The following is a 15,494-nucleotide window of genomic DNA, read 5'->3' as shown; positions in this document are numbered from 1 at the left end:
ATTTCGAATTGGAAAAATAAAAGAGCCTTTCGGTTCCTTTAGTGTAGCAAAACATTGATTTTTTTTATAATTATGATAATAATTATGTAGTCATGTAATTATGTCCGATGCAACTAATAACGAAAAAATCGGACAATGCTACGTTTCAAAAATAAATGCCCACAACTGGAAAATGCCATGCTGTAAAAATGATATTAGCAAACTTCTTGAGCTGAACATTTTCATTGAACCGATATAAAATCACGAAAGTATTTAACTTTTAAAAATAATTTAGTCCAAGCTGCCAAAAGCACATTTAACACAGCAATATATTGAAAGCTTTCGATTCTCAGAGGTGAAAACATGTAATCGACTGTAGCTACTGTGCTACTGTAGCTGTTCGCTCCGGTATCAGCAATAAAACATCGTGCTGACATTTCGCACAAATGATAATCATTAAATTCACTATGAATAACCACCTTATTGTAAGTTGAACAGGGGTGCCCACAACCGGGCAACTTCCCCTACAAAATTGCTCGCTCTACTTTATGCCAAACTGATATCCCACCATAAAGTACATACAAATCAGAAGCTACTTTCTGCATTATGGTACGATAACATTTTCGTATTACTGTTTACATGATCAGACTGAGTCGATTAAGATGCGCAACGAGACACCAGATCTGCATTGACAACTGATTGCTTCCCATCAAAGGTCACCAAACCACACATATCCACCATTCGGCATCTCAGAAGCCAGACTACTGCCAGCAGCAGTAGCAGTCGTCAACCATAAACGCCGTCGCATCACACATCGCACTTATCCCATTTAGCACCTCGTCGCTAAATGGTTCAAATTTATGCATGTCTCCTTTGGCGTGTTTAACTTGCGAAGCAGCAGCGCGGGACAACGACGACTGCGACACCTCGTTCGGCATTCGAGGCCTACAGTCGTGTGTCCCTCGGCCGGTGGTGTGACAACGAGGCGAACGAGGCTTTCGTTGAGTCATCTCCGATCCCCACATCAACCAGAACAGTGCCCTTTGAAATGCACGCGCTCCTGGCCCGGCAAATCGATGGACAACCAAAATCAAGTGCTGGGTGCTCTACCTGTGCCTTGTATGCGGGCGATTGGCAGCGGTGACTTCGATAACGGTCACACGACGAACCCCTTTTCACGCCAACTGCGCGAATGTGCAGAAAACCCAGTAGCCGTGCCGCCCGCGGCCTTTTGTCACTGGTTGCTAATGTGCGTGTTTTGCGTTCTTTCAACCTGTTTAGATCCGCCATTCGGTAAATATTTGAAATTTCTTATAGATATGTGAAAATCGTAAATCCGATGCCGCGCCGCACGCCATAAACTGGTTCTATACTGCTGCATTTTTTAGCCGGCCCAAGCGGCTGCAGCGTCGGTCGAAATTGTTCAGCAACGGCAAACCAAATTCCTCCTCCATCGGAATGATTAGTAACAAATATTTTGATTTCTCCTGACACGCGCTCTTGCCCTTTCAAACGATGACGACGCGCATCGTCGCCTTTCCTCGGTCGGATCATCCATCGGTCACCCCCTAGTTGTAGTTTGATCTGCGAGCGCCAATACACTTTACTTTGGCGGCGGCATATCATCTCGCGCTGATCAACCGCATTTGCGACCGCGGCACGCTGACAACGAGCGGCGGCGGCGACGGCGAAAAATCTAAACCCTACCCTTCCTCGGGAGGAAGCTGCCGTGCCGAGGTCGCCCCCTCGGTTTTGGTCCAGACGTCTTCGCTGCATTAGCAGAAGTGGTCGGTCGATCGATGATTTCATACCGCCCGCCGGGGACTTCGGGCCGGACGATCGAACGAGATAAACGCAATGTTTACACATGTTATTGTCGGTGCTCATCCCAAACGGACGGACAAGTTGTTGATGTAGCTGTTGTTGTAGTTGATCATCGGCTTGAGAAGTTACCATAGTCGTCTGCTAGCTATTGTATCACATGGAGACCAGCCGAGATACCAGTCTATTACTACAACTCGGTCAACTCTCGAAAAAAAAAAAAAGAACCATGACGCGCATAATATCCAGGTCGCGTCTAACGTGGCCATGATTCGAATTCGATATCCGCTGCAGCATCGGCTTGAAACGCAGCGTTAGCGGAATGGAACCTTCGTCATCCATGTCTTGAAATAACTCGTTTCTCATTATTGAAGGCCGTTCATAGTGAACGACTGCGTATGAGGATTTGCCGTTCTCAGGAAGCCGCACACGGATAATAAATCTTTCAGAATATACAAAACCCTAAAATTTCTCCATAGTACTTATCCTTGCGGGGCTATTGATTAGATATACTGTCCAATCAGTAAAATATTTTCCAAAAATAAATTTGCTCTGACTAACTCAGTTATGTTCACATAAACAAACATCTTTATTATGTTTATTTGACATTTCTCGTTAATGCTGACACTCGGTAATGTAAAATATTGCTGTTGAAATTACTGGGGATCTAAAAAACTCAGTAAAATTTTACCGACTTCGGTAGTGATGTAAAAAACCTTTAGTTTTATAAACTTGGTCGAAAATACGGGCGTTTTTTGAATCAGACCTTCGCTGCTCTTCAAATATAGTTGATATTCTCAGGTCAGAATATGTTGGCATAATATCTACTTACTGCCTTCAATTGTGGAACTCCGAAAAAATTTAAATGGAACATAAACACTGTTATTAAACAGCATTATTTAGACTCTAAGTTTGACGATTTTTATGTCTATGGTTTATCTCCATTACATAAGATCGTTTGACGTGACCTTAGATACGTACAAAACCAAATTAGGTGATTAGAAATTATAAGAAATAACTAATTTCTAACGAATATTTCGAGTTATTTTGGTTGAAAAATATGTTACAGGTGACTTACCTAGTACTTGGTACCAACAAAATATAATCTAGCTACGGCAATTCTCGCATCATACTACTCAATAGGGTTCAAGTACGAGCTGTATCAAGTGTTATTGGATAACTGATGTCGAGAGAACGTATCACATTCCACTTAAAGAATATGCATATGGAATGTCGTCTCATATAAAGATATTCTATATCTGGTGATAAAGCACATTAAACTTTGGAACTGAAACTAACCATCTACATTTTTGACGCACCCTAGTTCGCGTGTTTGCTGTGGAGTGCAAAAACAATCACCCAGCAGCAAACAGCAACTGTGGAGCATAGACTTTTACGTGTGCTCGAAGATTCAATGGCATGCAGTAAGACATGAAGCAAGAAAACAAGAAAATTAATGTCACTCGTGTGCGCAGTCTGAATGCTATGTGTGGCTCTAATCCCACAGCCTCTATATGGGCTAGTTTTGGAGCAGACTTATAAGGCAGGATGGATGAGGGATCAAATTATTTAGTATTGTACATTATCTTTTTGCGTATTTTGCACTTTGGCAATGTATACCTCCCTTTGTTCTAGGTGGACGAATTAGTATGGATATAGTTGCAATGAATCATCTACATGATGTTCTTTGTCATCGACCAAACCACAATAAATAAAATTTAAGATATGTCTTGTTTCCCTGACTGGCTCTATTACGCTCGTCGAGCACACTAAATTTAAATTCAATTAGGCTTTTAAGAGACGAACTTGTTTTACGCGTTAGTCCCAAAGATAATCATCAATATAAAAGTGACCTTACTATTGTTATGAGTAGTAATGAAGCTACAACACCGAATTTATTCCTTCTTGAAAACCAAACTCAATACTACTTATCAAATCAATGTTGATTTGAATCTGTTCGCACATGGAACTCTTCTAACCGATTGCACTACCTTTTTCAGATGTCGAATAATGCAGCGCATCGACACCGTATAAGAAGTTGGCCTGGACTCATCAGAGATGTGCGGCGGCGCAAGAAGAAGGCATCCAGTTGCGCAAACAAAAGCGCGAAGAGCAACTCATCAAACGGAGGAATGTAAACGAAGATCTGGACCAGGACGCCATTCTGCAGTAAGTTCGACGAAGGTCGTGTAGGGTAGACGTAGATGTAATACGGAAGGTTTTTGTTTTAGGACGAACAACAGACATCGGACGCACCCTCTGATCAACCGGAAACCATCCAAGCATTGTCAGTACCAACGTGGAAGACCAGCCAGCGCACAAAGTTCCGCAAACTGCTTTCCAAGGAACCGAATCCACCGATCGATCTGGTCATCCAGCATACATTGTTCCGCGGTTTGTCGAGTTTTGGCCAGCACGTCTAATTCGACATTGCAGGTAACTTTGTTCTGGTTTGATAAAATTTATTCTACAATTTTTATATATTTGTTGACAGTTCGAGGCAGCGTGGGCGTTGACTAACATCGCTTCCGGTACGTCAGAGCAAACCAGCGTCGTGGATAGAGCCGGTGCGGTTCCCATCTCATCAAACTGCTGGAAAGTCCTCACGTTGACGTGCAGGAGCAGGCCTTTGCGGGGCAATATCCTGTGATTCTCCGGAGTGTAGGAACTTCGTACTAGATGCCGGAGTGCTAGAACCATTGTTGCAAGTGTTTTGCTTTTGACCAGCAAACTGATTATTAAATTGTCCCGGCTTGGTTTGCAGTTCTGAGCACGTCGACCGGGAAATCTGACCGAAACGCCGTTTGGGCCCTGTCTAACTTATGTCGGAAAGCCACCAGATTTCTAGCTACCGATATTGGTCGGCTGATGTTCCACAGCGATGTAGGTGCTGGGCGATGCCGTGGGCTGGAGCTACCATCGATGGACCGAAACGACATCCAGGAGTTATCGAGGCCGGCTGCTTCGGAGGCTGGTTGAACTATTGATGAGAATTGGCCGCAATATCCTCCGTTCTTTTCTCGTTCTCTCGATAGTTAATCATTGGCATCCGTAGGCACAACAACAAAAATGTGGCTCCGGCCCTGCGAGCAGTCGAAACATCGTCACCGGCAACGACACTCAAACGCAGCTGATTCTCAACTGAATGCCTTACCGTATCCGTGCTGCTGACTTCGCCAAAGGAAACCATCCGGAAGGAGGCCTGCTGACCATCTCGAATAGCCGCCGGCACGGAACAGATCCAGGCCGTCATCGACGCCAAACATCTTCCGAGCATCATCGATCTACTTTCCAAGGCGGACTTCTAGAGCGGAAAGAGGTGCCTGGCGATCACGAATGCCACCAGCGGTGGCACCGTCGATCGATCAGTACTGGTAATGCGTTGTTTAGTGTTGAATTATGTTTAGCTTGACCTAATTTTAGCAGTTGGGTTTATTCAATAGGCAGGGTTTGCTGAAATCGCTCTCATTAGTAAATGAACAACGGTAAAGAGAGGCAAAACTGTTTCGTATTATTACGCCATGAAATCAAGTTTATCATTACTAGTATTTATGTAGTAAAAAAAACGCATGGTTGGTTTCCCATCGAGAAGTGATGATAAAGCGCTTATTTTGTGTTAGACCATATATTTTTCGCATAGTTCTGTAAAACAAGTTGAAATGTATCATCAGAACAAGTGTTCCGCGTTTGGAGCGTTTTTAAAGAAATTTATCATGGGGTTAAGCCTCCCGAATCAGTTCTTTATCATGACAGCTTTGAAAAATTCTCCACGGTATGCTACATGTCGTACCCCGGTGTCGAGGGTGGTCCACCGGAGGAAACTTCCGCACAGATGGTATCCGACTACCAGCGGCTATCGCAGGGACGACTCTGTCTTCGCAGAGGTGGTCCGACAGCTGGTGAAGATAACGTCCAATAGCGGTGCCCAGATGCCCGTAACATTTCATTCTTCTTTCTTCAACAGGTGGTTGTTCGAGTGCCGAGGTCGGTCCGACGATTCCGATTGGCAAGAATTTCCGTTTGGGCCCTGACACGAGGCCCAGCACTTCTCACTGTGCTGGATTCCTCGAATCGTTCTTCCGCAAACCTTAGGCAATCGAATACCACGTATCCAAAGTCTCCTTTACGTTATACACTCCGGGCATAATGGCGATGGCGCATGGCCACACCGGTGCACATATTTGTGAAAAGCCGCGTCCGGACAGGAACTGTGTGGCGTAAAGTTAACCTTTCATGCGCCCTATTCAACCACGTCGACACATTGAGATGAACTGGTGGTCCACCTTTCATTCTCCACATTGTCCCACTCCTGTGCTACTTCGTCCAGCTCCTACCGTCTTGCTCACATTTCTGGTATACCCTCCATTGGTAGCACGATATCCTCTGCTAGGTTATGCAGATTGAGTCATTCCGGCGATAACGTAAACTGTCTCACGAAATGGTTCTGTACGCACTCACGACTCGGATAGCCATAGACGAAATACGCTATTCAACTTTGCGGATATGTTTCGTCTGAGCGCAGCTCAGGCTGAACGATGTTCAGCATGATCCTTCTAACGCACTGATCATTTAGCCGCTCTTTCACGGAATAGTCGACATGGGTGTTGAAATTCAACCGGTCATCAATCATCACCCCGGATATTTCAGCGTCCGCATCGACGGTGGATGTCGCCTCGAATGGTAATCCGTATCCGCGAATCACTTTGCAGTTGCTGACTAGCACACATCCGTTTTGTGATTAGCGGCTGTAATTTGGCCCATTCCAGCATTTCCACCTAGCCTTTCTAGTGATTCACCGGTTATCGTAGGACGACATCATCCGCGAATTCGTAAACTTCACGCCTTTGGCCAACTTCAACGTTGGCACCCCGTTTTACATCACGTTCACAGCGTTGGGCCTATATGGACCCTGTGGAACGCCCGTCTTAACCCTGATCGACTTCTACCCCGAATTCGTATCAAAACTATAATCCGGTTCTGGAAGTGGCTCCAGGATCTTACACTGAAATCGTTGATCCGCACTCCATGCAGCGCTGCTGGCGATGGGCTCAAAACGCCTGGCTGGCACTATTAAGGCGTTTTGACGGCAGATTTTGAAGGCTTTTGAAGGCAGATCGACGGTGGATGCAACCAGGACAGGTCTGAAGTTGCAGAGAGGGCGTCCAAGAAAAGAGCGGCATTCGGTTCTGCGCGGTCAGCACCTCGCTGATCGTTTAAGACCTGCCCTCTGAAAGTCTCCTAGCTCTGAGACAAGCAGCGCGAAGGTTAGAAGAAATTTGTTCCACCAGATGCGCCGGCTGTTCGTTGGCTCAATTTCCTGGCATCTCGCATCGCAAGCCCTCGCCAGCGTTTCCGTCAGCTGGTTTGCGTTAAAGCTATGTAGCGCGCTGTCTGCTCGAAATGTTTCGATAAAAGATCCTTGTCGAAGTCCTTCGTCTTAATTTCTGCCCACGAGTTCTAATATCTCGTCGTACCATCGGCATTCGTGTTCCAACACCGTTCCATACCGGATCGCCTGGTGATCGTTATCTGTGTTCTCAAAATCATAGTAATTGCAGTTGAAGTGAAAAGAATTAGAAAGTCATCAGCAAATGGCTATGCAGGTCCGGATTCAGATGACCTCATCTTTCTACCAATCGCAGTACAAAGACGGCTGTTGGTCGCTGGCAGGAGGAGCTCGACTACGTTGAGAGACATCGTGGCTTCCCCAGAGCTAACGGAAAATTGAGTCTCGCTGTCCGATTTGTAGTTTGAAATGAGACTGAGAGCGGGAGACGAATCAGAGATTAGAATGCTCCTCGCTCAATATACGCCTCAGGATGGCGTTCGAGAGCGTGAGGGTCACAGAGTAAGGAAGATCGTAATAATGAACGGGTTCAAAGCGACTCCATTTTGAGTTCGTACAAACTTCCAAAACAGTGTTCCAACTTGTAAAACCTATGCCAGTGATGTCATATTTAACGCGATACCACCTTGATTAGGTCTTCGAATGAATGCAGCCCCTTACCCCCAATTGACCAGATTGACCTGGGTGACATCTGGTGAGTGCGAAAGAGACACACTCTCGGTGGCTTTATTGAACGGTGATGACTGGTTTGTTAGAAGGATCATCCACACAAAGTTGGTCTAGATGGTATGGGGCGTCCTCCTAAAACGCAATTGTTTGTATCTGTAATCGTTCGCGCAAAGTTACCAAATCGAAACATTTTTAACTTTATTAATGTGTTTTGCTCTCTCGGACACAAGAGAAAAAGAGGTATAACGACTTCCAATTGAGATTGTGTGCTATCAACAAAAACATTTTGTATTTTATTTTGACTTCATTACGTTCATATTTGTTTTAGTACGCCCAACATAATCGTCGCCTATACATAACATATTGCAACAAGTGAAAGTTGACTGTATTTGTAGTCATTGATTACGAAAATATCGATCGTCTGAATCACGAAATTTGTGGCGCCCTGAACGTGAGGGATTTGAGCGTAAATGAGGTGGCTCGTCGGTTGACGAAAAAAGACATCCAGCAGAAGCAGACCAAGGAACTCGGGATAGAACCTCAGAAAAGAAATAAAGAAGTCGATAGGAAGATATGAGCCAGCCTAGGCTGAACATCTTTTAATAAAAAGAAAAAAGGACGATAGGAATCGGATCTGTGCTCAGATAAAGACTGAAACGATCAGCAGCTCAGGTTGGAGGCTTATGGGTTTATTAGTTGACTCTATGGGAGTTCTTGAGTTCTTAGGATCCATAAGTCAGTAGGAGATCGACCTCTTACATTGGTCCCAATTCTAGGAACCAAGTCCAAAACCTGAGTTCGGCGAGATGGATCTGTATAGGTCTCACCAAGCAGGAAGCAGAAAGCAAAAAAATAACCTTGAGTTCAAAGGCTGTTAACGTGCAAAACTATCGTTGTTTTATTTGTTCGGCTTGTAACGCCATGTGACAGCAGGACTATGTCCAAGGCTTGACGATCCTCTCCCAGGCCATCTGCGAAGGGCTTGCCTAGGATGTGGTGGGGTTTGACAGTGGCCCGTTAAATCCTATAAAAGCTGCATGTATCCGCAAGTAGTCCCCAAAGCGACCGTGTGCCGCCCAAAGCAAGCCCAAGTCCTGGTTAGGTGGACGTAAACAGCCCTGACACGACGGCCTCCGACGAGACAGGAGGTTTGCGCAGGCCCAAGCCGCCTAAAACAATATTACGAACAAATAAGAGATAATCGACTCGATATGGACCTAAGACCGGACGAAAAAGGATCACGATTGGGAGCTTGGAACATGGACGAAGTCGCTAGGCTTCGCAGCTTGCGCAGGATGATCTACGATGAATTACATCCCCGCAACTTCGACGTCGGGCGCTGCAGGAGATTTGCTGGACAGGACAGAAAGTGTGGGAAAGGCGGGGCGGCTACATTCTACCAAAGTGTGGCACCACCAACGAGCTGGGAAGGATTCATAGTGATGGGTAAGATGCGCCACGGTGATTGGGTGTGCAATCAATGCAAGGATAATATACGAAGGCTTACATCAATCAGCATCTTCAACGCACGCCCAACGAAGGAAGACCGACGACGAGAAAGAAGCGTTCTACGCACAGCTGGAGCACAGATACGATGGATGCTCACTGCGGGACGTCAATCCGACCACTACTTCGTTGCAGTATGCCTGGTGCCAAAACTCGACGGTGTACAACACGCGTCGAAGTCGGACGCCGCGGCTTAACATTGGGCGGCTACAAGACGGTAGACTAGCCCAAGAATACGCGCAGCAGCTGGAAGTGCACCTAACGGAAGAGCAGCTAGGCGCAGCGTCTTTTTGATGGAGCGGCTGCATTCTGGCACGGTGCCCCCGGATCAGAGAAACGACTGGATGACGGCGAATGAGCAGTTAGTAGAAGAAAGAATGTGATGGCGAGATTGCTGCAACACCGCACGAGGGCAAACGAGGCACGATATAAACAGGTGCGGAACAGACAAAACTCAATTTTCCGGAGGAAAAGCGCCAACAGGAAGATCAGAACCGGAAGAGAAGGAGCACACCGCGCTAATAACACACGAAAGTTCTATGAAAGTTGAACCGTTCACGGCCACGTGCCACAGCCTGATATGTGTAAGACATAAACGGAACCTTTTCAGAAGAGCGTGAGGTGAACCAAAGGTGACGGCAGTACGAAGAACACCTGAATGGCGATTGGCAGACGAAGATGGCGGTATGGTGATGGACCCGAGAAGCGCAGGAATAATTTACGGCCTGGATCTCCAGGAAATCCAGGAGGAGATTGCTGAAGAACAACAAAGCCCTGGAGTGACCAACTACCAGGAGAGCTATTTAAACACGTGGTAGGCACTCTAGAGCGCTGAACTGGTCATTACCAAGATTTGGGAGGAGGAAGTTTTGCCGCAGGAGTGGAAGGTGTCGTGTCCCATCTACAAAAGGGCGATAACTGGATTGTAGCAACTACGCAATCACATTGCGAAGCCGCCTCAAGGTACTCTCCCAAATTTACCGCCGACTAGCACCAATTGCAAGGAGTTCTGGGCAGTACCAGGGGGTATGCGAACGCTCCACCACGGACAGGTGTTCGCCATTCGCCAGTACTGCAGAAATGCCGCGAAACGCCTACACATCATCTATTATCGACTTCAAAGCCGCATATGATACACGATCGGGACCAGCTATGCAGCTAATGCACGAACACGGTTTCCGGATAAACTGACACGGTTGATAAAGCGACGATGGATCGGTGATGTGCGGGTTGAGTCAGGGCATTCTCGAGTCCCTTCGAAACCCGCAGAGGTACGGCAAGGTGATGGTCTTTCGTGTCGTATTCAACATCGCTTTGGAAGGGGTAATAGAAGAGCAGGGATTAACGAGTGGTACAATTTTCAATAAGTCCGTCCAGCTATTTGGCTTCGCCGACGACATGATATTATGGCACGTAACTTTGAGAAGATGAGGAAAGCCTACATCAGACTGAAGAGGAAGCCAAGGGATCGGACTAGTCATCAACACGTCGAAGACAAAGCATGATAGGAAGAGGTTCAAGAGAAATGAGCCACCCACCGCGAGTTTGCATCGGTGGTGACGAAACTGAGTAGAAGAATTGTGTACTTGGTCACTGGTGACTGCCGAAAATGACAACAGAGAAATTCGGAGACGCATAGTGGCTGGAAATCGTACATACTTTGACTCCGCAAGACGCTCTGATCGAATAGAGTTCGCCGCCGTACCAAACTGACAATCTACAAAACGCTCATTAGACCGGTAGTCCTCACGGACACGAGACTCGGACGATAGCTCGAGGACCAACGCGCACTTGGAGTTTTCGAAAGAAAGGTTGCGTACCATCTATGGGTGCAGATGGCGGACGGTACGTGGAGGAGGCGAATGAACCACGAGTTGTGCACAGCGGGCTAGGTGGATCGATCAGGTGGGATGACTTGCGGACCCCCGTGACTGGTGGTTGGCGACGTGTAGCCATGGACCGAACCGAATGGAGAAGACTCTTATACAGCATAGGCCACTTCGGCCTTAGTCTGAATAAATAAATTAGCCACAGTATTTCCAGTATGACCCGGAATCCAGCAGAAACGGATAGGCTGTATTCTCATGTGTGCTGTTTGTTCTATTTCCTGGATCCACGGATGTTTCGATGCTCCCCATTCTAACGCCTGCAAGAGTTTGCCAAATCCGTTAGTATCAAGTGCTCGGTCCTCAGCTATTTAATATTATTGCATAGTTAGGTATGCAGTAACTAGAGCCGAACTCACCTGCAGTAGAATGCGGTTGCCACGCGGATCCTTAGTCGCGACTCGCAAGTTTTCTTGGCCATCTTACAGTGCGGTTTGGACGTAAGCGTTCGGTCGAAAGTGACACCAGATCCTCAGGCGGTTAGTCTTTGGGATAGGTCTTTGGGATATAGTCTCGACCTATGCTGCCGTCATATATATTTGTCCCATGTTTGCGATTTATGTACATGGGACAGTTATGCGTCTAACGGCAGTATGGTGATGCTCTGCATCATTCACGGCGTGCATTTGGAATAAAATAGAAAGCTTGACTTTGATATGGCAGCACACGGAAGATCGGCTGCATGGCGACAAGAACAAAGTCACGGACTAGACGGAACCCTGTGGCACCTGTTTTCCTGCGGTGAGTTGAGACATGTGCTCCCTATAGACACCTGGAAGGTGCGCTCCGAGAGGAAGCTTTACAGAATGTTCAGCAGGTACCCACGAATTGCCAAGACTTTAACGTTCACAATACCATATCGCCAGATAGTAAGTTAAGCCTTCGACATATCAAGAGATGCAATCAAACAATAATAGGTAGCTACCTTCAAGTTCGGCAAAATACGTCGGTGTCGGTGCCATGTTCTACACGTAAGGCATGTTGGCGCTTGTCGAGTCGTACACTCAACTCTAGTTCGATAATCAACCTCCGATTGATGATCCGGTCGAAAAGTTTAGCTAGCAGCTGGTGAGTGAAATTGGCCGAAAGCCATTGGCTCTGACTCGTGGGAATTAGTTTTTGGGATCGGAACGACGATAGCATTCCGCCAGCTTTCGAGAAATTCACCATTGCGCCAGATATTGTTCAGCATTCGAGGAGGAACATTTTCACGGATAGAGGAAGACGTTGCAAGAGGATACCCTGTTGAATCGGGGCCTCTTAAGCACCTCGTCCTTCGTCGAGGGCCCAAAGAAGTTCGCTAAGGGTAATATCGATACACATCACATCATCGTTGTTTTGCGAAAAATGATGGTCTTTTGTTCATCCCGCTTTCGCCATTCGAAACAAGGGAGGTTAGCTGGAGGTCGCAGATCTCTCACCATAAACTTTTGCTAGTCTGAGTACCTCTTCGGATCAGTGATCCCGTTCGATAGATGGAGGACTACCGGTGTTGTTTCCGGTTGCCACGTAAAGTGTTACCATCCGCCAAATTCAATCGTCGTGCTACTAGGTACTATCTCGCAACGAACTTTCCTACGACTGCTTCTTTGCTGATCGTTGTCTGCTGCCCTTGCTTCCTGAAAACTCGCCAGTGCCTTGGGTTGATCCGGTGGATTGTTGGAGTCATCGAAGGAGGAAGACATTTTTCTCCATCGAATTCGCTGCTTTTGCTCTGGGCACCAACGAAGCCGCTTTTTACAATTTTGCTGCTGGTCCGTGAAACAGCTTCTAGTGATGGGCGATATGAAAGTCGCTTGATCGAGGGTGACCGATCACTGAGAAATGTGCAGGTTGAGGATATCAAAGGCCGGTTCTTCAACTTTAGCATAATCAACGTCCATAGCCCACACTCCGGAAACACTGATGATGATAAGGACGCATTCTACAGCATACTCGACTTTTCAAGAGAAGCGCCTTGAAGAAGTGGAGCGGCAGATGGAACAGCTGTGCGATCTCAAAAACACTCTCAGAAACACGCAAGTTCTATCAGAAGCTCAACGCATCCCGCGAAGATTTCGTGCACGAGCCGCAATATGCAAGGATAATGATGGGACGATGTGAAAATCCGGCGGAATGCAGAAAATCAAAGCCCGATGTCGCTTTATTGAAGATACGCTGTCATGGTGAGCACTAGGAAGACCATAGTTTATGCGGCGAAAAGGAAGTTTTAGCATTGAGTTATTCTGCAGTTGTCGAGGTTGTGCCATGACGTTGATTCGTCGCAGAAGAGTGACACGAATCTCACTGCCAAATATCGGCAATGGTTGATGCTCTTCATACACTTCTAGACAGTTCAGCTGGCAGCGGCTCAGTAGAGGAAGTCGTAGTGATCCCTTCGAGAAGGTTGCGGACTGCGTACCGGGAATGTACACCGGCACTGCTCACCATAAAAAGTGAATGTGCTTAAACCTTTGCATTTCATCCTGTAGCTAGATTCCACAAAACAAGTTATTGAAAGCATAATGAATTTCGAAGCTGATTTTATCTCATTCAAACAAATTGAAGTAAGGTGTTCATCATTATTCTTCCATTTACTCCATTATTAACTTTTTATGTAATTAATCAAATTGAGTAGAAGTTTATAAACGAGGGTCAGACGCCTTCCTAGATAGAAAAGGAAGAATTTGTTGATTCATTAATCAATTGTTGCTAACTTTTTGCACCGTTCAAAATGTACTGGGTATCACCGTTATAAAACGCGTCAGTTGCTAAAGAAGAACGTGACTAATTACGAATATTGTTTTCTACAGGCTCAAGCTGGCTGCGTACTCCATGTGCGAGCTGCTCACCGTGATGGACCGAAGATTGTACGTCGCCCTAAACGGACTGGAAAACATACTCAAGGCTGGCAACCAACAGGTTAAACCAAATCCGTACGCTGTACTGATTGAGGAATGCTACGGTAAGTTGCTAAACGTCATATGTTGTCCATCAACGCAATCTCCACAATCCGCACCACTAGGTTGACAAAATCGAATTCTTGCAGTCGCATCAAAACACCGAGATCTACGAGAAAACCTTCAACATCATCCGGACGTATTCAGCAATGACGAGGAGGACGTGCGTCCCCGTCCACGAGAACAACCAGTTCCATTAACGCCGATCAATCTGCAATGGACGGCTTCAGTTCAGGAAGCATCACACATCTCTACTACGTTTAGCTTTACAGTTTTGAGTATGCAAAATCCTGATCCTCATTATTTCACCTTACTTCCTATACTCTTCGGCGTTCGACGGCTTTCGTTGGATGCGACAATTCAGAACCAAATCATTAATAAGTTGTGAGCCACTACATGATGACGATTAACCAGCAAAATGGTCTTGATGGCGGCATCCACAGAACAGATATCGCAGGACTTTCGTGTTTGAAAATATGTTTGTAATAGAAGGACGACCACGGACTCTTCATAGTCGCGACATTTATTGATGCAATGAACTTCATAATACACAAGTTTCTAAGAATTTCATAAATTGTGTAGAAATAGTTTACAGCCATGATGAATCTATAGATGGCCTTTTTCCTACTGACCATGTTTGTGAAAACGCTTCCATTGGAAGTCATAATGATGTAAAAACTTATCATAGCAAGACAGCAGAACATAAAATCAATATAAATATTTGGAATACCAAAAATATAAATACAGGCATTTCCTCGTCCAGGTCAGTGTGGTTTGGAACCTGATCGAACATCTCAGTGTTGGCAGGTAGCAGTGGAAGCCATCCTGCTTGTGAGTGTGAGCAAGAAAACACAACACACATCAGAAAAAATTAATAAACAACAATTAGATCTTGACTAACAAAACAAATAAAATGTGATTAGTGTTTGATAGTGGGGCAGATTTGATAAAAGCCGTAATAAAATGTGCATAACACAGACAAGTAACCAGAAGGAACACTTTTTTTTTGCTTTCATACCGAAAAATATCTCTCCCTGCTGATCTAATCATCCGCATCTCTGTATGAGGTAATGCGTTTCTAATGCAATGATGATTGCCTTCATCACAAAATCGCTCTCTCGTAAGAATAAAAATCTTACTCGTCTTTTAAGGTGTACCTTCAGAATAAGCACAATGGTTACTGTGGGTTGGCCAGAGAGATTGAGAATCTCTGGATGGAAAACTTATGTAAATGCTTTTATAAAGGTTCAACCATCGCTCACGACACAATTGTTTAGACTTTTTTGATTTGCCGACACCGTGTTCATTCACACAAAGACTTACCGACATCAACAATTATCGTAACCT

At 45.7% G+C, this 15,494-nt stretch overlaps 1 pseudogene; it reads left to right on the top strand.

The window, feature by feature from the left end:
* Positions 1-3,800: 3,800 nt before the first annotated feature.
* On the top strand, positions 3,801-14,347 carry LOC134207263 (importin subunit alpha-5-like; annotated as a pseudogene).
* The last annotated feature ends 1,147 nt before the right edge of the window (positions 14,348-15,494 follow it).

Source organism: Armigeres subalbatus, chromosome 1 (assembly GCF_024139115.2).
Source record: "Armigeres subalbatus isolate Guangzhou_Male chromosome 1, GZ_Asu_2, whole genome shotgun sequence".
Taxonomy (NCBI): domain Eukaryota; kingdom Metazoa; phylum Arthropoda; class Insecta; order Diptera; family Culicidae; genus Armigeres; species Armigeres subalbatus.
This window is presented reverse-complemented; position numbering and strand designations above follow the sequence as displayed.